The 24,735-nt window shown below is 45.1% G+C and overlaps 1 long non-coding RNA gene across 1 annotated transcript in view; it reads left to right on the forward strand.

Annotated features, from left to right (window-relative positions):
* Positions 1–8,193: 8,193 nt before the first annotated feature.
* The window catches only part of LOC146870964 (uncharacterized), a 370,126-nt gene continuing 353,584 nt past the window's right edge, over positions 8,194–24,735 (forward strand). The window contains exons 1-3 of the long non-coding RNA XR_014959485.1: positions 8,194–8,257; positions 8,352–8,454; positions 8,558–8,627. This is a non-coding gene — a long non-coding RNA (uncharacterized LOC146870964). The remainder of the gene's footprint in view (positions 8,258–8,351; positions 8,455–8,557; positions 8,628–24,735) is intronic.

Raw genomic sequence — 24,735 nt, forward strand, 5'->3', positions numbered from 1 at the left:
GCCTTGAATCCTAAACCTAATAAAGAGTGTATTTCACAAATTTGTGATCCAATGTCAAATGTACTGACGATCACGGATATTCAGGATACAGTGACTTTACTCTCTATAACGGAATTAGAGGAAGATCCAGTTACTATTGGGAAGGTATTGGAGGACTTAGATGTAAGACCAGATCTATCAGTGACAAGTGGTTTGAAAGAAAAGTCAAGATGGTCCCCGAACTTAATCAGTGGTAACAATGTGGAGATTTTTGATACTTTAGTTACTAATGATCTTGAGATTGGTATGCGGAAGTCAAGCCCTTCTTTTAAACATCGTGGGGATAACTTATCAATAAATGAACGTCAGGCACTCAAGACACTAGTAGAAGACCCCAGGTTGATTATTAGAAAGGCAGATAAAGTGGGTAACATTGTTATAATGAATAAGATTGATTATGATCGTGAGATTTATTCCCAATTGAATAATGTAGAAAACTATCAAAGAGTTTCGCACAACCATATGTTCTCTCTTATCACAAAAATTAATGGAATGTTACAGAATTGGCATTATCAAGGTCTCTTAGATGATGAAGAATTGTTTTATTTAAAGGTGAACCGTCCACGATATCCTTGTCTATACACATTGCCAAAAATTCATAAGGACTAGGGGTGGGCGGAATTTGCGAAATTAACTTTCGCAAATTATCGCGAAAATGTTTAAAATTATCGCAAACAAGCGGAAATATCGCGAAGATGTGGAAGTTTTTTTCCAGCATGTTCGCGAGATTTTCTGCATGGTTGTGGGTCGCCATCTTACCCATGTGGTTGCTTGCGGGCGCGGCCATCTTGTTTTGAGTTGTCTCGCGGTGCATGATCGCGAGAAGAAAGACGTGATCACGCGACGCATGACGTCATTGCGGGCGCGAACTGTCGCGAGACAGCTCAAATGGCTAAAAACAATACATCTCATGGAGAACGCGACCGGATCAAGAAAACTTGTCGGCGAACGCAGGGATTCAGGTAAGGCGATCGCGCGAGCGCGAGAATGTATTAATTTACAGCGCGAGCAAGAAACAAATTATCCCCAAGCTGCGGAAACCGGAAATTTTGACATTTTCGCGCTCTCCGCGGAACGCGAAAATGTCAAATTATCGCAATTTCCGCGAACGGAACGAAATTTTCGCCCAGGCCTAATAAGGACCTCCCATTTCCACCAGGGAGGCCCATTGTGGCAGGAATAGGAGGACCAACAGAGCGTTTGTCTCAGTATGTCGATGTGTACTTACAGTCGTTGGTAGTGAATCTGCCATCGTATATTAGGGACACCAAGCACATCCTGAATATACTGGGTGATATCACGCGGGAATCTGGTATGAAATTAGTAACGTTGGATGTCATATCACTTTATACAAGTATACCTAATGATTTAGGGATTAAAGCCATTGAGTATTTTCTTATGAAAAAGCCAGCAAGCCAATGGGGACACACCCAGATGTTATTAACCATGACAGACTTAATATTGTCTAATAATTATTTTTTAATGGGGAATGGTTTAGGCAAACCCAAGGAGTAGCAATGGGTTCAAGATTTTCTCCGGCATTTGCAAATCTATTTATGGGCTGGATGGAGGAGACAGTGATATGGGGCCCTGCTGGTAAACACTGGAATGATGACATCTTGTATTGGGGACGATACATTGATGATTGTATACTGATATGGACGGGAACAGAAGAAAAATTGAGAGGATTCATTGACTATTTGAACAGCAATGCTATGAATATAAGATTTACTTCATGCATGAGCTCCACTAATGTGGTATTTCTAGATGTAGAATTATTCATACACAATGACAAAATTTGCAGTAAGATGTATCGGAAACCCACTTCCTGTAATGCTATTTTACATGCTGGCAGTGCACACCCCAGGCATCAGATCAGGGCAATCCCTTATGGAGAAATGTTACGGGCACGGCGTAACTGTAGTGAGGATAGTCAATTCAGGGAATGTGTAGAAGATATGGAAAGGAGGTTCACTCAAAGGGGTTATGGTAAAAGAGATTTGGAGCTAGCAACACAGAGAGCACTTAAGATAAAATGCGCATCCACCTTAAAATCCCAAAAACCTAGAAATAAGTCACTCATGATCAGAATGATTACAGATTATACTCCCATTAGTACTATTTTGTACAAAAGTATGTCTAAACATTGGCATATCCTGAAGGCGGATAAGACATTACGAGAGTTTCTGTCAGATAAACCACAGATTACTTATCGGAGAGGCAGAACGTTAGGCACAATCCTGAGTCCAAGCTACCCAGTAGAGGTTAAGAAGGAACAATGGCTTTCACATTTTAGTAAAGGTTTCTTTAAGTGTGGCCATTGTGGCATGTGTAAGCATGCTAAGGACAAAACGAAGCAATTTCAGTTTAATGGAGAACGAATCTATGATATTGTGTCCAACATTAACTGTAGCACAAAGTATGTTGTGTATGTGATTATGTGTAAATGTGAGAAAATATATGTGGGTAGCACAATAAGGGCTCTTAAGGATAGGATTAGTGAACACTGGAGAGCTGTTAAGAATAATGATCAGAGGTATCCCATTGCAGAACATATACATAACTGTACAGCGCAAGATGTACATAAATCATTTCAATTCTGTGGTATTGAACATGTGAAGATGGAAGCGCGGGGAGGTAATAGAGAACTCACACTGCGGAGGCATGAGGCGAGATGGATCATGCGCTTGAGGGCCGTGGAAGATGGTCTTAATTATGACCGAGAGTTACAGTACTTCCTAGGCGAGTAAATGATCAGGTCTGTGACTAAGCGAATGGTTCTGAGTTGAATGTTAGAGAATAAAGGTAAGGTAGAATCATGTGTGATTGGTCATTTGGGATTTCGTTAACACCTCCCATTGAGAAATTTTTTTCAGCTGTTACCGGGTCATTTTAGTTGTTTTATGAAGATCTGAATGGTGTAGATACAGGGCGAAAGCCGCCGGGCATAGTTGAGAAGCTGTGAGACCCTAGCCGTAGGTGTCTCCAGCCCTCTCCGGCCTAAACATGAGATCTGGCAAAGTAAGAAAAGCCCCAGGCGAGAAGTCAACAACTCTTAAAAGTACAGCCAAAAGGAGAAGAATTGAAAAAACAACTGTAAACAAGGCAAATAACACCTTACAAAATCCCTTAATTTCACCAATTACCACCTTCTTTGAAAAGTCAAAAACGAGCAAAAACTCCTCACAGGACTTACGACTCCAGTTCCTGAAAGATCCGGGCTCAGCACTGTTTTCTTCAATAGCAGACGCTGTGGGATTATTGACCCCAATGGTCCCAGCAAAAGACCTTGAAGGAATCGACTGGCCGGTGGAAGCATTCGTGAATCAAGCTGCACTATCCAGCAAAGACTGTCCGGTTACTATAGCTCAGGTCTACCAACAAAACGATGAGCACATAAAAAATTCGCCTAAAAGAGAAGCAAGCTCCACGATATCAGCATTAATACATACAGCGAGCAATGAGGACCTAGACATCGTCGAACAACAAAACTCTCGAGAAAGCCAAATATGTGGACCTCCTACATTAAGTACGGATAGTGGGGACATATTACAACAAAATCATACCCATTTATTCCACTCTAGCTTTGATGAGCCTTTTCAATTACGGTCGAACACAGGCCCATCTCAAGTCAGAGATCTATTGGATGAAAAAGGCCTTGCCAATCGGTCGTACCAGGGGCTACCTAATATAGAGTCCACAAAGCTCAAGGAGAATGAGGCATTACACTCACTAGATCTGAGCAAAAATAGATTCTTATCCGGACTAACGGACCTTGCCGGAGTACATGCCTCATCAGAAAACGAAATGGAGCACATGAAACCGTCAATACATGAAGCAGACACAAATTCACATAAAGGCGAAGGGTCCCCGATTCTTGTCGTTCCCCTCCTGCAAGCACTACAAACAGCGACGGCTACGTTAATTATGCAATCTGATAAGCTGGATATCCAAATTGATCTAATGAACATAATCGCCTCCTACATAGCTGGGATAAACACGAAATTAGATCATCTTAACACCTTAATCAAAAGAGCCCAAGCTAACACCATCGACTTGCAACCATCCTGTCCTTGTGGCCCTATTCTCGACAAAATGAGTACTCTACCAATGGTCCTGGAACAGATCATTAATTTAAATAAACAAGCCATTATCCGCAAAAGAGACACAGACGGCCCAAATATCACCATAACCGAGCGTCTACAAACAGGCAGCAACAAGTCCTGCGCAAAAATGAGTGAAGAACAGCCATCTAAGTCCGTGAATAATACAGAGTCTAACGACATCAAGGAAAAATCAACGACGGAGTCCATTATTGCTGAGCCGATAAAACAAATATTAACAAAAAGACAAAAGAAAAAAGAACGGAAAGCGAGAAACAAAAAAAAAGAGGACTCCCTTTCATGTACTAGCTTGTATCCAATATTTACAAACCAGAAAAAACAAAAAAGTACCTAGGCATGCGAGTCTTGAATGGCAGGACAGAGGAAGACCAGCCCCCGAAAAAAACATATTATGGGACAAACACCCAATCAATATTGGACTTTACCATTGTTAGTCTTCAATTGATCCCCCACTTACTTACCTTTTACATAGAATATACACCAATGAGTGATCACGGGAAGCAACATCTTAAACTCAACTCCTTTGCAGAAACACTTCAACCTGCCTGTTCCCTACAGGGCCAACTAGGTACACTTAACCTAAAGCGTATATATTGGAATAGCTTGAACGAGGAGCATTGGATTATAATAATTGAGGTTATATTGAAAGAGCTGGAAAGTGTAACAACGGATAAAATCCAAGCCTGGTCCCTTTTTACAGAGAAGCTACAGGCAAAAATGAAATCATTTAAAATAGGGGCTAAGAGAGAGAACCCAAGAAAGATCTTGCCGTTGGAGCTACAAGTACTAAGAAGGGCATTGCGAAGAAGGCAAAAAAACTTGTAACTAAACATTAACGACCGGAGCTATCTGGAAACCTTTCTCGCTCAAAGAAAGTTATATAAAAATAGATTTGGGACCATAAAAGGGAGTCGAATAATGAATTCTGGATCAATTTATTGGCCAGTACTAAACTTCAAGACTCAAATAAATTTTGGAAAACTATAAACCAGCTAATAAGACCACGAAACGTACTAACATCAAATATCCAAGAATCCGAATGGGCAACATTTTTGTCTTTAAAATTTAAAGAAAACCCAATGAAGGCACTTGGGCAGCAATTCGTTTCGGGGGATTCCTATACGAATAATAGCAAAGATCAATGCCGTATTTACCCAACGACAACGGTCTCAAGGAATTCGGTACACTCCACGACTATAGTTGGCGCCTACTCAGTGGAGGAGATAATCACCACTATTAGAAAGGGTAAAAGTAATGGGGCACCGGGACCAAACGGTATCCAGCAAATCGCCTTTAAACAAGCACCAGAATTTTGGGCCCCATCGCTAGAAAAACTTTTTGCAGATGTTCAAAACTGTAATCGCATTCCTGAAAGTTGGAAAGGCTCTATCATCACCCCCATATACAAAGGAGGAGATAGAGCTAATCCTCTAAATTATCGTCTAATAACACTCCAGGACATAGAAGCTAAATATTTCGCATCACTCCTTTTAAAAGATCTGGTAAATTGGGCAGAAGATAAAGCAATGATCCCAATTAACCAGACTGGATTTAGAGTTGGAATTGGAACTATGTCAAACATAATGTCAATAACCATGATAGCAGATAAATGCCTGCATGCTAAACAGGATCTTAACCTCTGCTTTATTGACCTGCAGGCAGCATTTGACAGTGTTGACCGTAAGCTACTATGGGCGAAGTTAAGAAGATACGCCATACCGGAAGAGATACTTAGGGGCCTACTCCTGTTTTACTCAGAGACCTGGACACAAATCAAGCTAGGGAACGGGTCACATCTATCAAGAAAAGTCTACACATCGATCGGACTAAAACAGGGTTGTGTCCTAGCACCACAACTATTTAACTTATTCATTTCTGACCTCTCAGGCAAATTAAACAACTGTAATGCTCATGCACCGAAACTTGGCAACCTCCAACTCACTCATATGGCTTATGCCGATGACATCGTGCTTCTGAGCCTAACCAAAGTGGGCCTGTCTAGACTACTAGCTGTAACATCGGAGTTTCTGGTGGCAAATAATCTAGCTTTTAACCTGTCCAAGACAAAGACAATGTTAATAACCAACCGCAGATCTGCGCATCTTAATATCACGCTTGAAGGAAAACTCCTGGAAAGAGTATCAAATTACAAATATTTAGGTTATTACATCGACGACAAACTGAATTTAAACGCTCAAAAAAAATACATGACGCAAAGAGCAGGAGCCCTAATATTTGCTTTAAGTATACTTGCAAAAAAATTGGAAGGTCCTTCGTTTACTCCCCTATTGACAGTGATGGCCACCAAAGTTCTTCCTACCCTAGCGTATGCTAGCGTAGCAATGCATGGCAAGGACGCAGTTATTTTAAACAACCTCATCACAAAAATCTACAAGAAGGTCCTAAAATTACCGAGCTCAGCTTCACCTGCTCAGGTGCGTCTAGAATTTGGCGTAATGAATGAGTCATTGGGACGACTTTACACAAGCATCAGAGTATGGTACCGGATTAAAATGAATTCCACAAATAATACTATGAACCGATTTTTGTGGCAGGAATTAGAAAACCAACAAAACTCAGCCACTAATAAATATCTGACTTGCGCTCTGGAGCAAACATGCACCGCCAAACTATGGGATAAAGATCTGCCATACATTTTCTTTAAACAGGCACTAAAAAAGGGGGCTAAATTTCATTCATTAATTACTGACAAAGCCATCTTTTCAGACCGCTCCCATTCTTGGTTCGTGATTAACAGTTATAAAACACTCACACCGGCTGCCTACTTAGAAACAACATATTCGGTTTTCATCAAAAAGAGGCTAATGGCCGTGAGATTCGGTAAATTACCAACTCTTGCAGACGAACCGGTCTGGAAACGACCAGACTCAGTTGTCTGTCGTCTATGCGGCACTACAAAAGAAAATTTAATCCACATTGTATGCCACTGTAAGACCCTGAATCAGGAACGTACGTACTTTTTAAAGCACATTTTCAGGGCCAAGAGACTACGTACCTGTAGGTCTGCCATTATTGGTGCTTTGGACTCAACATCCCCCATAATTAACTGCAAACTGATAAAGTTCCTGATAGCTTTTGAAAAGCGATTGAAAGCAATATGAAATATCTAAACAAATAGGCCTTTTATATTAATGACTGAATTACTGATGTACAATTGTTAAAATTTCATGGTATTTTCAGAAATTCTGCTTTTTTAAACTGCGTCTGGAAATAATTTTTATCTGTTTTATTGTAAAGGACAATTTTTCTTTTAATCGTTTGTTATGGTTTTAATTAACTAAACAATAAACGTTTACTTACTTTAAAAAAGAATGGTGTAGATATGTTACACCATAGGTTGAAGAACTTTGTAGTAGTTATGGTATAGTGAGAGTGGATTAGCATTATTGGTGATTAAGGTTCGTAAAGAATGTCTGTAAGAATATTACAGCTTATGGCTTTAGAGAAAGGCCAAACAACAGGGTATTATGTTGCTGAATATTAATTTTGTGTTTAAAGGATGATTATTCTTTTATGAGGCGACAAGATATCAATATGCCGCCCGAGGAGGCTGGACTGCAATTACTTTTGTTGTTGTGATATTATTCGTTGGAAACTTTATTTAATTATAAATAGTAGTTGTCATTTATTTGGTGGTTCATAGAGAATGAAAGAATAATGATCGCTTTATGAAACTTCCCTCAATATTATATAAATATTATACTCGGCCTTAATGGCGCCCGTCTGGGCATGCCAAAACAAGTTATTTCGTTAGTTTCTTATCGTGAACGAACGGGAGGCGCATGAATTCATTGGCATGTCTTGGACGGTGATTTATACAATAGATAGCGAGCGGGAGTATACCTTCCACAATTATGGTGCAGGATCAGAACGGTCGAAGTGTTTTACTCAGTCATTAATATGGTTTGATATTCTTCCGATTCAAATACATTAGTGTAAGACCTATCCAAAATGGCGCTGGTAACTTATCCATAACGCAAGTCACCTTGTTCGTTTCCATAGTTGGTTTAAACAAACGCGGTAACAGCAAACACGGATGTGTTCCTGTATCCGGGGTCCATGGTGTTTTGAAAGTAAGTGGGAGAGCTTTGACAGTGTCGGCTTTTATGTGACTCTGACTATTAAGAACGTTTTGAATGGAAGAATTCTGATTATGTAATCCTTTAGATCTCCGTACTGCAGGGATTGTGGAGGACTGAATGACTAATGCTTATGGTGAAAGATTGGGAATACGATTGCGGTTTATCAGAGAAACAAGACAAAGAATCAGGTGAGAAGTAGTAACTATGAGATGGTTAGAAATTTTGTTGCTTGACCTTGGATAAAAAATAATACAGGATGGAGTTTACTTAGATTGTGGAATTATATTTCAGGTTAGCGCCAACAACCCAATTTGGATATGATCAACAATTACTACTGAAGATAATAAAACAGTATATGAAGGTATGTTTGTGCTGTCAAATGTGGTGATAAGTCCAGCCTATGCATCATGTGCTCCGCAGTGTGTAATGCGGTTTTACGTGGTTGTTTCTTTATAGGAGAAAGTTACAAGAAAATAGGGTACAGACTATTTATTCAGGCTTGATATTATAGCATGTGCCGCATGTCTGGTGCCATCACTGAAATTGTTCAATGCTCACATTCATGATGGTGGCTAAGCAGGTGTAATGAATATTTAATCTTTGAGGTAAAATTGTTAAAGAATATAAAAACGTGTTAAACATGGGTTACTAAGAGTGTGAAATCACACAGCATGTTTATTTCCTTTTGCACATGGAAGTAATGTGGGCTATTAAGAATGGAATAAGGAGGTTTTTGTACTCCAATTTGCATTGTTTATTACTTCCAGCCATGAGGAAGTCGTATGGGTTAATCCCTTATCGACGAAACGCGTTGGGGAGTGAAGGAATGTTTACAAATTAAAGATTTTTTGAAGATTCAACTCGAAAATAAAGAAGAAGAGAAGCCCACACAAATTATTTTCTATTTCGTGGTTATTACAAGAGACATTTATTACTGATTTCACGTGTGCTTCGACAAAAGAAATTACATGCTGGGGGTGGTGTTTTAGTGGTTGGGGTAGTGCAGTTTAATTTGGGTAGTGTAGGGGTGCTGCACGGGGTAGTGTTCTAGGGTTTAGGGTAGTGCGGTGGTGTTTGTGTAGTGTAGGGGGTCATGCTAGGGGTACTGTTTTAGGGTTTTTCGAAGTGCAGTAGTTTATGGCGTTGTGCTGGGGGTAGTACTTTAGGGTTTAGGGTAGTGCAGTGGTGTTTGGGTAATGTAGAGGTTCATGCTGGAGGTAGTGTTTTAGGGTTTAGGGTAGTGCAGTTGTGTTTGGGTAGTGAAGGGGGTCGTGCTGGGGGTAGTGTTTTAGGGGTTTGAGTAGTGCAGTGGTGTTTGTATAGTATAGGGGGTCATGCTGGGGGTAGTGTTTTAGGGTTTAGGATAGTGCAGTGGTGTGTGGGTAGTATAGGGGTCATGCTGGGGTAGTTTTTTAGGGTTTAAGGTAGTGCAGTGGTGTTTGGGTAATGTAGGGGGTTATGCTGGGGGTAGATTTAGGGTTTAGGGTAGTGCAGTGGTGTTTGTGTAGTGCAGGGGTCCTGCTGGGGTAGTGTTTTAGGGTTTAAAGCAGTGTAGTGTTGTTTGTGTAGTGAAGGGGATCATGCTGCGGGTAGTGTTTTAGGGTTTAGGGTAGTGCAGTGGTGTTTGTGTAGTCTAGTGGGTTGTGCTGGTGTAGTGTTTAAGGGTTTAAGGTATTGAAGTGGTGTTTATGTAGTGTAGGGGATCGTGTTTTAGGGTTTAGCTTAGTGCAGTTGTGTTTGGGTAGTGTAGGGAGTCGTGCTGGGGGTAGTGTTTTGGGGTTTACCTTAGTGCAGTCGTGTTTGAATAGTGAAGGGGGTCGTGCTGGGGGTAGTGTTTTAGGGTTTAGGTTAGTACAGTGGTGTTTGTGTAGTGAAGGGAGTCGTGCTTTGGGTAGTGTTTTAGGGTTAGGGTAGTGCAGTGGTGTTTGTGTTGTATAGGGGTCATGCTGGGGGTATATTTAGGGTTTAGGGTAGTGCAGTGGTGTTTGTGTAGTGTAGGGGGTCGTGCTGGGTAGTGTTTTAGGGTTTAAGGCAGTACAGTGGTGTTTGAGTAGTGAAGGGGTCGTGCTGCGGGTAGTGTTTTAGGGTTAAGGGTAGTGCAGTGGTGTTTGTGTAGTCTACGGGGTTGTGCTGGGCGTAGATTTAGGGTTTAGGGTAGTGCAGTGTGTTTGGGTGGTGTAGGGAGACGTGCTGGTTGCAGTGTTTTAGGGTTTAGGGCAGTGCAGTGCAGTTATGTATGGGTAGTGTAGGGTGTCGTGCTGGGGATAGTGTTTTAGGGCTTAGGGTAGTGCAGTGGTGCAGGTGTAGTGTAGGGGGTCATGCTGGGGTTAGTATTTTAGGATTTAGAGTATTGCAGTGGTTTTTGGGTAGTGTAGGGGTTCATTCTGGGGGTAGTGTTTTAGGGTTTAGGGTAGTTCAGTGGTGTTTGTGTAGTTTAGGGGTTATGCTGGGGGTAGATTTAGGGTTTAGGGTAGTGCAGTGGTGTTTGTGTAGTCTAGGGGGTTGTGCTGGTGCAGTGGTTAAGGGTTTAGGGTATTGAAGTGGTGTTTATGTAGTGTAGGGGATCGTGTTTTAGGGTTTAGCTTAGTGCAGTTGTGTTTGGGTAGTGTAGGGGGTCGTGCTGGGGGTAGTGTTTTGGGGTTTACCTTAGTGCAGTTGTGTTTGAGTAGTGAAGGGGGTCATGCTGGGGGTAGTGTTTTAGGGTTTAGGGTAGTACAGTGGTGTTTGTGTAGTGAAGGGGGTCGTGCTTTGGGTAGTGTTTTAGGGTTAGGGTAGTGCAGTGGTGTTTGTGTTGTGTAGGGGGTCATGCTGGGGGTAGATTTAGGGTTTAGGGTAGTGCAGTGGTGTTTGTGTGGTGTAGGGGGTCGTGCTGGAGTAGTGTTTTAGGGTTTAAGGCAGTGCAGTGGTGTTTGAGTAGTGAAGGGGTCGTGCTGCGGGTAGTGTTTTAGGGTTAAGGGTAGTGCAGTGGTGTTTGTGTAGTCTACGGGGTTGTGCTGGGCGTAGATTTAGGGTTTAGGGTAGTGCAGTGTGTTTGGGTGGTGTAGGGAGACGTGCTGGTGGCAGTGATTTAGGGTTTAGGGCAGTGCAGTTATGTATGGGTAGTGTAGGGTGTCGTGCTGGGGGTAGTGTTTTAGGGCTTAGGGTAGTGCTGTGGTGCAGGTGTAGTGTAGGGGGTCATGCTGGGGTTAGTATTTTAGGGTTTAGGGTATTGCAGTGGTGTTTGGGTAGTGTAGGGGTTCATTCTGGGGGTAGTGTTTTAGGGTTTAGGGTAGTTCAGTGGTGTTTGTGTAGTTTAGGGGGTTATGCTGGGGGTAGATTTAGGGTTTAGGGTAGTGCAGTGGTGTTTGTGTTGTGAGGGGGTCATGCTGGGGGTAGTGTTTTCGTTTTTAGGGTAGTGCAGTGGTGTTTGTATAGTGTAGGGGGTCATTTTGGTGGTAGTGTTTAAGGGTTTATGGTAGTGCAGTGTTGTTTGGGTAGAGTAGGGGGTCATGCTGGGGTAGTGTTTTAAGGTTTAGGGTAGTGCAGTGGTGTCTGGGTACTGTAGGGGGTCGTGCTGGGGGTAGTGTTTTGGGGTTTAGGGTAGTACAGTGGTGTTTGTGTAGTGAAGGGGGTCCTGCTTTGGGTAGTGTTTTATGGTTAGGGTAGTGCAGTGGTGTTTGTGTTGTGTAGGGGGTCATGCTGGGGGTAGATTTAGGGTTTAGAGTAGTGCAGTGGTGTTTGTGTAGTGTAGGGGGTCGTGCTGGGTTAGTGTTTTAGGGTTTAAGGCAGTACAGTGGTGTTTGAGTAGTGAAGGGGTCGTGCTGCGGGTAGTGTTTTAGGGTTAAGGGTAGTGCAGTGGTGTTTGTGTAGTCTACGGGGTTGTGCTGGGTGTAGATTTAGGGTTTAGGGTAGTGTAGTGTGTTTGGGTGGTGTAGGGAGACGTGCTGGTGGCAGTGTTTAAGGGTTTAGGGCAGTGCAGTTATGTATGGGTAGTGTGGGGTGTCGTGCTGGGGGTAGTGTTTTAGGGCTTAGGGTAGTGCAGTGGTGCAGGTGTAGTGTAGGGGGTCATGCTGGGGTTAGTATTTTAGGGTTTAGGGTATTGCAGTGGTGTTTGGGTAGTGTAGGGGTTCATTCTGAGGGTAGTGTTTTAGGGTTTAGGGTAGTTCAGTGGTGTTTGTGTAGTTTAGGGGGTTATGCTGGGGTAGATTTAAGGTTTAGGGTAGTGCAGTGGTGTTTGTGTTGTGAGGGGGTCATGCTGGGGGTAGTGATTTAGTTTTTAGGGTAGTGCAGTGGTGTTTGTATAGTGTAGGGGTCATTTTGGTGGTAGTGTTTAAGGGTTTATGGTAGTGCAGTGTTGTTTGGGTAGAGTAGGGGGTCATGCTGGGGGTTGTGTTTTAGGGTTTAGGGTAGTGCAGTGGTGTTTGTGTAGTGTAGGGGGTCATTCTTGGGGTAGTTTTTTAGTTTTTAGGGTAGTGCAGTGGTCTTTGTATAGTGTAGGGGGTCATTTTGGTGGTAGTGTTTAAGGGTTTATGGTAGTGCAGTGTTGTTTGGGTAGAGTAGGGGGTCATGCTGGGGGTAGTGTTTTAGGGATTAGGGTAGTGCAGTGGTGTTTGGGTAGTGTAGGGTGTCGTGCTGGGGGCAGTGTTTTGGGGTTTACCTTAGTGTAGTTGTGTTTGAGTAGTGAAGGGGGTCGTGCTGGGGGTAGTGTTTTAGGGTTTAGGGTAGTACAGTGGTGTTTGTGTAGTGAAGTGGGTCGTGCTTTGGGTAGTGTTTTAGGGTTAGGGTAGTGCAGTTGTGATTGTGTTGTGTAGGGGGTCATGCTGGGGGTAGATTTAGGGTTTAGGGTAGTGCAGTGGTGTTTGTGTAGTGTAGGGGTCGTGCTGGCTTAGTGTTTTAGGGTTTAAGGCAGTACAGTGGTGTTTGAGTAGTGAAGGGGTCGTGCTGCGGTAGTGTTTTAGGGTTAAGGGTAGTGCAGTGGTGTTTGTGTAGTCTACAGGGTTGTGCTGGGGGTAGATTTAGGGTTTAGGGTAGTGCAGTGGTGTTTGTGTAGTGTAGGGGTCGTGCTGGCTTAGTGTTTTAGGGTTTAAGGCAGTACAGTGGTGTTTGAGTAGTGAAGGGGTCGTGCTGCGGTAGAGTTTTAGGGTTAAGGGTAGTGCAGTGGTGTTTGTGTAGTCTACAGGGTTGTGCTGGGCGTAGATTTAGGGTTTGGGGTAGTGCAGTGTGTTTGGGTGATGTAGGGAGACGTGCTGGTGGCAGTGTTTTAGGGTTTAGGGCAGTGCAGTTATGTATGGGTAGTGTAGGGTGTTGTGCGGGGGGTAGTGTTTTAGGGCTTAGGGTAGTGCAGTGGTGTTTGTGTAGTGTAGGGGGTTGTGCTGGGGGTAGATTTAGGTTTTAGGGTAGTGCAGTGTTGTGTGGGTAGTGTAGGGGGTCGTGCTGGGGGTAGTGTTTTTGGGTTTAGGGTAGTGCACTGGTGTTTGTGTAGTGAAGAGAGTCATGCTGGGGGTAGTGATTCAGGGTTTAGGGTAGTGCAGTGGTGTTTGTGTAGTGTAGAGGTAGTGTTTTAGGGTTTAGGGTAGTGCAGTACAGTTTGTGTAGTGTAGGGGGTTGTGCTGGGGGTAGTGTTTTAGGGTTTAGGGTAGTGCAGTGGTGTTTGTGTAGTGTAGGGGGTCATGTTTTAGGGTTTAGGGTAGTGCAGTGGTGTTTGTGTAGTGTAGGGGGTTTTGCAAAGGGTAGTGTTTTTGGTTTTAGGGTAGTGCAGTTGTGTTTGAATAGTGAAGGAGTTCGTTCTGCGGGTAGTGTTTTAGGGTTTAGGATAGTACAGTTGTGTTTGGGTAGTGAAGGGGGTCGTGCTGGGGGTAGTGTTTTAGGGTTTAGCGTAGTGCAGTGTTGTTTGTGTAGTATAAGGGGTTGTGCGGGAATAGATTTAGGGTTTAGGGAAGTGCAGTGTAGTTTAGTTAGTGTAGGGGGTCAAGCTGGGGGGTAGTGTTTTTGGGTTTAGGGTAGTGCAGTTGTGTTTGGGTATTGAAGGGGTCGAGCTGGGGGTAGTGTTTTAGGGTTTAGGATAGTGCAGTGGTGTTTGTGTAGTGTAGGGGGTTGTGCTGGGGGTTGATTTAGGGTTTAGGGTAGTGCAGTGGTGTTTGGGTAGTATAGGCAGTCGCGCTGGTGGTAGTGTTTTAGGGTTTAGGGTTGTGCAGTTATGTTTTGGTAGTGCAGGGTGTCATGCTGGGGTAGTGTTTTAGGGTTTAGGGTTGTGCAGTGGTGCTTGTGTAGTGTTGGGAGTCATGCTGGGGTTAGTGTTTTATTGTTTAGGGTAGTGCAGTGGTGTTTGGGTAGTGCAGGTGGTCATGCTGGGGGTTGTGTTTTAGTGTTTAGGGTAGTGCAGTGGTGTTTGGGTAGTGTAGGGGGTCATGCTGCGGGTAGTGTTTTAGGGTTTTGGGTAGTGCAGTAGGGTAGTGCAGTAGTGTTTGTGTAGTGTAGGAAGTCATGCTGGGGGTAGTGTTTTAGGGGTTTGGGTAGTGCAGTTTAATTTGGGTAGTGTAGGGGTACTGCTCGGGGTAGTGTTATACGGTTTAGGGTTTTGCCGTGGTGTTGGTGTAGTACAGGGGGTCATGCTAGGGGTACTGTTTTAGGGTTTATCGAAGTGCAGTAGTTTATGGGGTCGTGCTGGGGGTAGTGCTTTAGGGTTTAGGGTAGTGCAGTGGTGTTTGGGTAGTGTAGAGGTTCATGCTGGGGGTATTGTTTTAGGGTTTAGGGTAGTGCAGTGGTGTTTGTATAGTGTAGGGGGTCATGCTGCGGGTGGTGTTTTATGGTTTATGGTAGTGCAGTGGTGTATGGGTAGTGTAGGGGTCATGCTGAGGGTAGATTTAGGGTTTATGTTAGTGCAGTGGTCTTTGTGTTGTGACGGGGGTCGTGCTGGGGGTAGTGTTTTAGGGTTTAGGGCAGTACAGTGGGGTTTCTGTAGTCTAGGGGGTCGTGCTTGGGGTAGTATTTTAGGGTTTAAGGTAGTGCACTGGTGTTTCTGTAGTGAAGAGAGTCATGCTGGGGGTAGTGATTCAGGGTTTAGGGTAGTGCAGTGGTGTTTGTGTAGTGTAGAGGTAGTGTTTTAGGGTTTAGGGTAGTGCAGTAGAGTTTGTGTAGTGTAGGGGGTTGTGCTGGGGGTGGTGTTTTAGGGTTTAGGGTACTGCAGTGGTGTTTGTGTAGTGTAGGGGGTCATGTTTTAGGGTTTAGGGTAGTGCAGTGGTTTTTGTGTAGTGTAGGGGGTTTTGCAAAGGGTAGTGTTTTTGGTTTTAGGGTAGTGCAGTTGTGTTTGGATAGTGAAGGAGTTCGTGCTGCGGGTAGTGTTTTAGGGTTTAGGATAGTACAGTTGTGTATGGGTAGTAAAGGGGGTCATGCTGGGGATAGTGTTTTAGGGTTTAGGGTAGTGCAGTGTTGTTTGTGTAGTATAAGGGGTTGTGCGGGAATAGATTTAGGGTTTAGGGAAGTGCAGTGTAGGTTAGTTAGTGTAGGGGGTCAAGCTGGGGGGTAGTGTTTTTGGGTTTAGGGTAGTGCAGTTGTGTTTGGGTATTGAAGGGGTGGAGCTGGGGATAGTGTTTTAGGGTTTAGGATAGTGCAGTGGTGTTTGTGTAGTGTAGGGGGTTGTGCTGGGGGTTGATTTAGGGCTTAGGGTAGGGCAGTGGTGTTTGGGTAGTATAGGCAGTCACGCTGGTGGTAGTGTTTTAGGGTTTAGGGTTGTGCAGTTATGTTTTGGTAGTGCAGGGTGTCATGCTGGGGTAGTGTTTTAGGGTTTAGGGTAGTGCAGTGGTGCTTGTGTAGTGTTGGGAGTCATGCTGGGGGTAGTGTTTTATTGTTTAGGGTAGTGCAGTGGTGTTTGGGTAGTGCAGGTGGTCATGCTGGGGGTTGTGTTTTAGTGTTTAGGGTAGTGCAGTGGTGTTTGGGTAGTGTAGGGGGTCGTGCTGCGGGTAGTGTTTTAGGGTTTTGGGTAGTGCAGTAGGGTAGTGCAGTAGTGTTTGTGTAGTGTAGGAAGTCATGCTGGGGGTAGTGTTTTAGGGGTTTGGGTAGTGCAGCTTAATTTGGGTAGTGTAGGGGTACTGCTCGGGGTAGTGTTTTAGGGTTTAGGGTTGTGCCGTGGTGTTTGTGTAGTATAGGGGGTCATGCTAGGGGTACTGTTTTAGGGTTTATCGAAGTGCAGTAGTTTATGGGGTCGTGCTGGGGATAGTGCTTTAGGGTTTAGGGTAGTGCAGTGGTGTTTGGGTAGTGTAGAGGTTCATGCTGGGGGTATTGTTTTAGGGTTTAGGGTAGTGCAGTGGTGTTTGTATAGTGTAGGGGGTCATGCTGCGGGTGGTGTTTTATGGTTTATGGTAGTGCAGTGGTGTATGGGTAGTGTAGGGGTCATGCTGAGGGTAGATTTAGGTTTTATGTTAGTGCAGTGGTCTTTGTGTTGTGAGGGGGGTCGTGCTGGGGGTAGTGTTTTAGGGTTTAGGGTAGTACAGTGGGGTTTGTGTAGTCTAGGGGGTCGTGCTTGGGGTAGTATTTTAGGGTTTAGGGTAGTGCAGTGGTGTTTGTGTAGTGTAGGGAGTTGTGTTGGGGGTAGATTTAGGGTTTAGGGTAGTGCAGTGGAGTTTGGTTAGTGTAGGGGGTCATGCTGGGGTAGTGTTTTTGGGTTTAGGGTAGTGCAGTTGTGTTTGGGTAGTGAAGGGTCGAGCTGAGGGTAGTGTTTTAGGGTTTAAAGCAGTGCAGTGGTGTTTGTGTACTGAAAGGGGTCGTGCTGGGGGTAGTGATTTAGGGTTTAAGGTAGTGCAGTGGTGTTTGTGTAGTGTAGGGGGTTGTGCTGGGGGTAGATTTAGGGTTTAGGGTAGTGCAGTGGTGTTTGGGTAGTGGAGGCAGTCATGCTGGTTGTAGTGTTTTAGGGTTTTGGGTAGTGCAGTTATGTTTGGGTAGAGCAGGGTGAAGTGCTGGGGTAGTGTTTTAGGGTTTAGGGTAGTGCAGTGGTGCTTGTGTAGTGTAGGGGGTCATTCTGGGGGTAGTGTTTTATTGTATAGGGTAGTGCACTGGTGTTTGGGTAGTACTGGCGGTCATGCTGCGGGTAGTGTTTTAGGGCTTTGGGTAGAGCAGTAGGGTAGTGCAGTAGTGTTTGTATAGTGTAGGAGGTCGTGCTGGGGGTAGTGTTTTAGGGGTTATGGTAATACAATCTTGTTGGGGTAGTGTAGGGGGTACTGCTCTGTGTAGCGTTTTAGGGTTTAGGGTAGTGCTGTGGTGTTTGTGTAATATAGGGGGTCATGCTATGGGTGCTGTTTTAGGGTTTAGAGAAGTGCAGTAGTTTAAGGGGTCGTGCTGGGGGTAGTGCTTTAGGGTTTAGGGAAGTGCAGTGGTGTTTGTATAGTGTAGGGGGTCATGCTAGGGGTAGTGCTTTAAGGTTTAGGGTAGTGCAGTGGTGTTTGGGTAGTGTAGGGGGTTGCGCTGGGGGTAGATTTAGTGCTTAGGGTAGTGCAATGGAGTTTGGGTAGTGTAGGGAGTTGTACTGAGGGTAGTGTTTTAGGGTTTAGGGTAGTGCAGTGGTCTTTGCGTTGTTAGGGGGTTGTGCTGGGGGTAGTGTTTTAGAGTTTAGGGTAGTGTAGTGGTGTATGGGTATTGTAGGGGGTCAAGCTGGGGTAGAGTTTTAGGGTTTAAGGTAGTGCAGTTGTGATTGGGTGGTGTAGAGGGTCATGCTGGGGGCAGTGTATTAGGGTTTAGGGTAGTGCAGTGGTGTTTGTGTAGTGTAGGGGGTCATGCTAGGGGTAGTGTTTTAGGATTTACGGTATTGCAGTAGTGTTTTGGTAGTGTAGGTTGTCGTGCTGTGGGTAGATTTAGTGCTTAGGGTAGTGCAGTGGAGTTTGGGTAGTGTAGGGAGTTGTACTGGGGGTAGTGTTTAAGGGTTATGGTAGTGCACTGGGGTTAGTGTAGTGTAGGGGGTTATGCTGGGGATAGTGTTTTAGAGTTTATGGTAGTGCAGTGGTATGTGGGTAGTGTAGGGGGTAGTTCTGGGGTAGTGTTTTAGGGTAGTGCAGTGGTGTTTGTGTAGTGTAGGGGGAGTGCTTGGGTTATGTTTTAGTGTTTAGGATAGTGCAGTGGTGTTTAGGTCATGTAGGGGTTCATTCTGGGGGTAGTGTTTTAGAGTTTAGGGTAGTGCAGTGGTGTTTGGGTAGTGTAGGGGGTCATGCTGGGGTAGATTTAGGGTTTAGGGTAGTGTAGTGGTTTGTGTTGTGAGGGGGTTGTGCTGGGGTAGTGTTTTAGAGTTTATGGCAGTGCAGTGGTGTTTGTGTAGTGTAGGTGGTAGTGTTTTAGGGTTTAGGGTAGTGTAGTGGAGTTTGGGTAGTGTAGGGAGTTGTACTGGGGGTAGTGTTTAAGGGTTATGGTAGTGCACTGGGGTTAGTGTAGTGTAGGGGGTTATGCTAGGGATAGTGTTTTAGAGTTTATGGTAGTGCAGTGGTATTTGGGTAGTGTTGGGGGTAGTTCTGGGGTAGTGTTTTAGGGTAGTGCAGTGGTGTTTGTGTAGTGTAGGGGGAGTGCTTGGGTTATGTTTTAGTGTTTAGGATAGTGCAGTGGTGTTTAGGTCGTGTAGGGGTTCATTCTGGGGGTAGTGTTTTAGAGTTTAGGGTAGTGCAGTGGTGTTTGGGTAGTGTAGGGGGTCATGCTGGGGTAGATTTAGGGTTTAGGGTAGTGTAGTGGTTTGTGTTGTGAGGGGGTTGTGCTGGGGTAGTGTTTTAGAGTTTATGGTAGTGCAGTGGTGTTTGTGTAGTGTAGGTGGTAGTGTTTTAGGGTTTAGGGTAGTGTAGTGGTGTTTATGTAGTGTAGGGGGCCATGCTGTGGGTAGTGTTTTAGGGTTTAGGGTAGTGCAGTGGTGTTTGTGTAGTGTAGGGGGTCATGTTTTAGGGTATGGTGTAGTGCAGTGGTTTTTGGTAGTGTAGGGGGTCATGCTGGGGGTAGTGTATTAGGGTTTAGGGTAGTGCTGTGGTGTTTGTGTAGTGGGTCATGCTAGGGGTAGTGTTTTAGGGTTTAGGGTAGTGCAGTGGTGTTTGGGTAGTGTAGGGAGTTGTACTGGGGGTAGTGTTTAAGGGTTATAGTAGTGCACTGGGGTTAGTGTAGTGTAGGGGGTTATGCTGGGGATAGTGTTTTAGAGTTTATAGTAGTGCAGTGGTATTTTGGTAGTGTAGGGGGTAGTTCTGGGGTAGTGTTTTAGGGTAGTGCAGTGGTGTTTGTGCAGTATAGGGGGTAGTGCTTGGGTAATGTTTTAGTGTTTAGGATAGTGCAGTGGTGTTTGGGTAGTGTAGGGGTTCATTCTGGGGGTAGTGTTTTAGAGTTTAGGGTAGTGCAGTGGTGTTTGGGTAGTGTAGGGGGTCATGCTGGGGTAGATTTAGGGTTTAGGGTAGTCCAGTGGTGTTTGTGTTGTGAGGGAGTTGTGCTGGGGTGGTGTTTTAGAGTTTATGGTAGTGCAGTGGTGTTTATGTAGTGTAGGGGTCATGCTGTGGGTAGTGTTTTAGGGTTTAGGGTAGTGCAGTGGCGTTTGTGTATTGTAGGGGGTCATGTTTTAGGGTATAGGGTAGTGCAGTGGTTTTTGGTAGTGTAGGGGGTCATGCTGGGTTTAGTGTTTTAGGGTTTAGGGTAGTGCAGTGGCGTTTGGGTAGTGTAGGGGTTTGTGCTGGGGTAGTGCTTTAGTGTTTAGGGTAGTGCAGTGGTGCTTGTGTAGTGTGAGAGGTCATGATGGGGGTAGATTTAGGGTTTAGTGTAGTGCAATAGTGTTTAGGTAGTGTAGTGAGTCGTGCTGGAGGTAGTGTTTTAGGGTGTAGGGTAGTTCAGTGGTGTTTGTGTAGTGTAGGGGTCATGCTGGGGTAGTGTTTTAGGGTTTTGGGTAGTGCAGTGGTTATTTATGTAGTGTAGGGGGTCGTGTTTTATGGTTTAGGGTAGTGCAGTGGTGTTTTGGTATTGTAGTGGGTCGTGCTGGGGGTCGTTTTTTGGGGTTTAGGGTAGTGCAGTTGTGTTTGGGTAGTGAAGTGGGTCGTTTTGGGGGTATTGTTTTAGGCTTTAAGGTAGTACATTTGTGTTTGTGTAGTGTAGGGGATTGTGCTGGGGATAGTGTTTTAGAGTTTTTAGTAGTGCAGTGGTATTTTGGTAGTGTAGGGGGTAGTTCTGGGGTAGTGTTTTAGGGTAGTGCAGTGGTGTTTGTGCAGTGTAGGGGGTAGTGCTTGGGTAATGTTTTAGTGTTTAGGATAGTGCAGTGGTGTTTGGGTAGTGTAGGGGTTCATTCTGGGGGTAGTGTTTTAGAGTTTAGGGTAGTGCAGTGGTGTTTGGGTAGTGTAGGGGTCATGCTGGGGTAGATTTAGGGTTTAGGGTAGTCCAGTGGTGTTTGTGTTGTGAGGGAGTTGTGCTGGGGTAGTGTTTTAGAGTTTATGGTAGTGCAGTGGTGTTTATGTAGTGTAGGGGTCATGCTGTGGGTAGTGTTTTAGGGTTTAGGGTAGTGCAGTGGCGTTTGTGTATTGTAGGGGGTCATGTTTTAGGGTATAGGGTAGTGCAGTGGTTTTTGGTAGTGTAGGGGGTCATGCTGGGTTTAGTGTTTTAGGGTTTAGGGTAGTGCAGTGGTGTTTGGGTAGTGTAGGGGTTTGTGCTGGGGTAGTGCTTTAGTGTTTAGGGTAGTGCAGTGGTGCTTGTGTAGTGTGAGAGGTCATGATGGGGGTAGATTTAGGGTTTAGTGTAGTGCAATAGTGTTTAGGTAGTGTAGTGAGTCGTGCTGGAGGTAGTGTTTTAGGGTGTAGGGTAGTTCAGTGGTGTTTGTGTAGTGTAGGGGTCATGCTGAGGTAGTGTTTTAGGGTTTTGGGTAGTGCAGTGGTTATTTATGTAGTGTAGGGGGTCGTGTTTTATGGTTTAGGGTAGTGCAGTGGTGTTTTGGTAGTGTAGTGGGTCGTGCTGGGGGTCGTTTTTTGGGGTTTAGGGTAGTGCAGTTGTGTTTGGGTAGTGAAATGGGTCGTTTTGGGGGTATTGTTTTAGGCTTTAAGGTAGTACATTTGTGTTTGTGTAGTGTAGGGGATTGTGCTGGGGGTAGTGTTTTAGGGTTTAGGGTAGTGCAGTGCTGTTTTTGTAGTGTAGGGGGTCGTGCTGGGGTAGTGTTTTAGGGTTTAGGGTAATGCAGTGGTATTTGTGTACTATAGGGGTTCGTGCTGGGGAAGAGTTTTAGGGTGTAGGGTAGTACAGTGGTGTTTTGGAAGTGTAGGGGGTCGTTCTGGGGGTAGTGTTTTAGGGTTCAGGGTAGCGCAGTGGTTCTTGTGTACTGTAGGGTGTCTTGCTGGGGGTAGTGTTTTCGGGTTTAGGGTAGTGCAGTGCTGTTTGAGTAGTGTAGGGAGTTGTGCTTGGGGTAGTATTTTTGGGTTTAGGGTAATGCAGTTCCATTTGTGCAGTGTGGGAAGTCATGCTGGGAGTAGATTTAGGGTTTAGTGTCGTGCTGTGGTATTTCGGTAGTGTAGGGAGTCGTGCTGGGAGTAGTGTTTCAGGGTTTAGGGTAGTGCAGTGGTGATTGGGTAGTGTAGAGGGTCGTGCTGGGGGTAGTGTTTTAGGGTTTAGGGCAGGGCAGTGGTGTTTGTGTATTGTAGGGGGTCGTGCTGGGGGTAGTGTTTTAGGGTTTAGGGTAGTGCAGTGGTGTTTTGGTAGTGTAGGGTGTCGTGCTGTGGGTAGATTTAGTGCTTAGGGTAGTGCAGTGGTGTTTGTGTAGTGGGTCATGCTAGGGGTAGTGTTTTAGGGTTTAGGGTAGTGCAGTGGTGTTTTGGTAGTGTAGGGTGTCATGCTGTGGGTAGATTTAGTGCTTAGGGTAGTGCAGTGGAGTTTGGGTAGTGTAGGGAGTTGTACTGGGGGTAGTATTTAAGGGTTATGGTAGTGCACTGGGGTTAGTGTAGTGTAGGGGGTTTTGCTGGGGATAGTGTTTTAGAGTTTATGGTAGTGCAGTGGTATTTGGGTAGTGTAGGGGTTAGTTCTGGGGTAGTGTTTTAGGGTAGTGCAGCTGTGTTTGTGTAGTGTAGGTGGTAGTGCTTTGGTAATGTTTTAGTGTTTAGGATAGTTCAGTGGTGTTTGGGTAGTGTAGGGGTTCATTCTGGGGGTAGTGTTTTAGAGTTTAGGGTAGTGCAGTGGTGTTTGGGTAGTGTAGGGGGTCATGCTGGGGTAGATTTAGGGTTTAGGGTAGTGCAGTGGTGTTTGTGTTGTGAGGGGATTGTGCTGGGGTAGTGTTTTAGAGTTTATGGTAGTGCAGTGGTGTTTGTGTAGTGTAGGTGGTAGTATTTTAGGGTTTAGGGTAGTGTAGTGGTGTTTATGTAGTGTAGGGGGTCATGCTGTGGGTAGTGTTTTAGGGTTTAGAGTAGTGCAGCGGTGTTTGTGTAGTGTAGGGGGTCATGTTTTAGAGTATAGGGTAGTGCAGTGGTTTTTGGTAGTGTAGGGGGTCATGCTGGGTTTAGTGTTTTAGGGTTTAGGTTAGTGCAGTGGTGTTTGGGTAGTGTAGGGGTTTGTGCTGGGGTAGTGCTTTAGTGTTTAGGGTAGTGCAGTGGTGCTTGTGTAGTGTGAGAGGTCATGATGGGGGTAGATTTAGGGTTTAGTGTCGTGCAATAGTGTTTGGGTAGTGTAGTGAGTCGTGCTGGAGGTAGTGTTTTAGGGTGTAGGGTAGATCAGTGGTGTTTGTGTAGTGTAGGGGTCGTGCTGGGGTAGTGTTTTAGGGTTTTAGGTAGTGCAGTGGTTATTTATGTAGTGTAGGGGGTCGTGTTTTATGGTTTAGGGTAGTGCAGTGGTGTTTGGGTAGTGTAGTGGGTCGTGCTGGGGGTAGTTTTTTGGGGTTTAGGGTAGTGCAGTTGTGTTTGGGTAGTGAAGTGGGTCGTTTTGGGGGTAGTGTTTTAGGCTTTAAGGTAGTACATTTGTGTTTGTGTAGTGTAGGGGATTGTGCTGGGGGTAGTGTTTTAGGGTTTAGGGTAGTACAGTGGTGTTTGTGTAGTGTAGGGGGTCATGCTTGGGGTAGTGTGTTAGGGTTTACGGTAGTGCAGTGGTGTTTGTGTAGTGTAGGGGGTTGTGCTGGGGTAGATTTAGGGTTTAGGGTAGTGCAGTGGAGTTTGGGTAGTGTAGGGGATCGTGCTGGGGTAGTGTTTTAGGGTTTAAGGTAGTGCAGTTGTGTTTGGGTTTTGAAGGGGATCGAACTGTGGGTAGTTTTTTAGAGTTTAAGGCAGTGCAGTGGTGTTTGTGTAGTGAAGGGGGTCGTGCTGGGGGTAGTGATTTAGGGTTTAGTGTAGTGCAGTGATGTTTGGGTAGTGTAGGGGTTTGTGCTGGGATAGTGTTTAAGGATTTAGGGTAGTGCAATGGTGTTTGTGGAGGGTAGGGGGTAGTGTTTTAGGGTTTAGGGTAGTGCATTGGTGTTTGTGTAGTGTAGAGGGTCGTGTTGGGGGTACTGTTTTAGGGTTTAGGGTAGTGCAGTGGTGTTTGGGTAGTGTAGGGGGTCATGTTGGGGGTAGTGTTTTAGGGTTTAGGGTAGTGCAGTGCTGTTTTTGTAGTGTAGGGGGTCGTGCTGGGGTAGTGTTTTAGGGTTAAGGGTAATGCAGTGGTATTTGTGTAGTATAGGGGTTCGTGCTGGGGAAGAGTTTTAGGGTGTAGGGTAGTACAGTGGTGTTTGGGAAGTGTAGGGGGTCGTTCTGGGGGTAGTGTTTTAGGGTTCAGGGTAGCGCAGTGGTTTTTGTGTACTCTAGGGTGTCTTGCTGGGGGTAGTGTTTTCGGGTGTAGGGTAGTGCAGTGCTGTTTGAGTGGTGTAGGGGGTCGTGCTTGGGGTAGTGTTTTTGGGTTTAGGGGAGTGCAGTTCCATTTGTGCAGTGTGGGAAGTCATGCTGGGAGTAGATTTAGGGTTTAGTGTTGTGCTGTGGTATTTGGGTAGTGTAGGGAGTCGTGCTGGGAGTAGTGTTTCAGGGTTTAGGGTAGTGCAGTGGTGATTGGGTAGTGTAGGGGGTCATGCTGGGGGTTGTGTTTTAGGGTTTAGTGCAGGGCAGTGGTGTTTGTGTAGTGTAGGGGGTCGTGCTGGGGGTAGTGTTTTAGGGTTTAGGGTAGTGCAGTGGTGTTTGGGTAGTGTTGGGGTAGTGCTGGGATAGTGTTTTAGGGTTTAGGGTTGTGCAGTGGAGTTTGTGGAGTCTAGGGGGTTGTGCTGGGGCTAGATTTAGGGTTTAGGGTAGTGCAGTGGTGTTTGGGTAGTGTAGGGAGTCATGCTGGTAGCAGTGTTTTAGGGTGTAGGATAGTGCAGTTATGTTTGGGTAGTGTAAGCTGTCAATCTGGGGGAGTGGTGTTTGGGTAGTGTAGGGGTTCATGCTGGGGGTAGTGTTTGAGGGTTTAGGGAAGTGCAGTGGTGTTAGGGTACTGTAGGGGGTCATGCTGGAGGTGGATTTAGGGTTTAGGGCAGTGCAGTGTTGTTTGTATTATCAGGGTATCATGCTGGGGGTAGTGTTTTAGGGCTT

Source organism: Triturus cristatus, chromosome 1_1 (assembly GCF_964204655.1).
Source record: "Triturus cristatus chromosome 1_1, aTriCri1.1, whole genome shotgun sequence".
Lineage (NCBI taxonomy): Eukaryota > Metazoa > Chordata > Amphibia > Caudata > Salamandridae > Triturus > Triturus cristatus.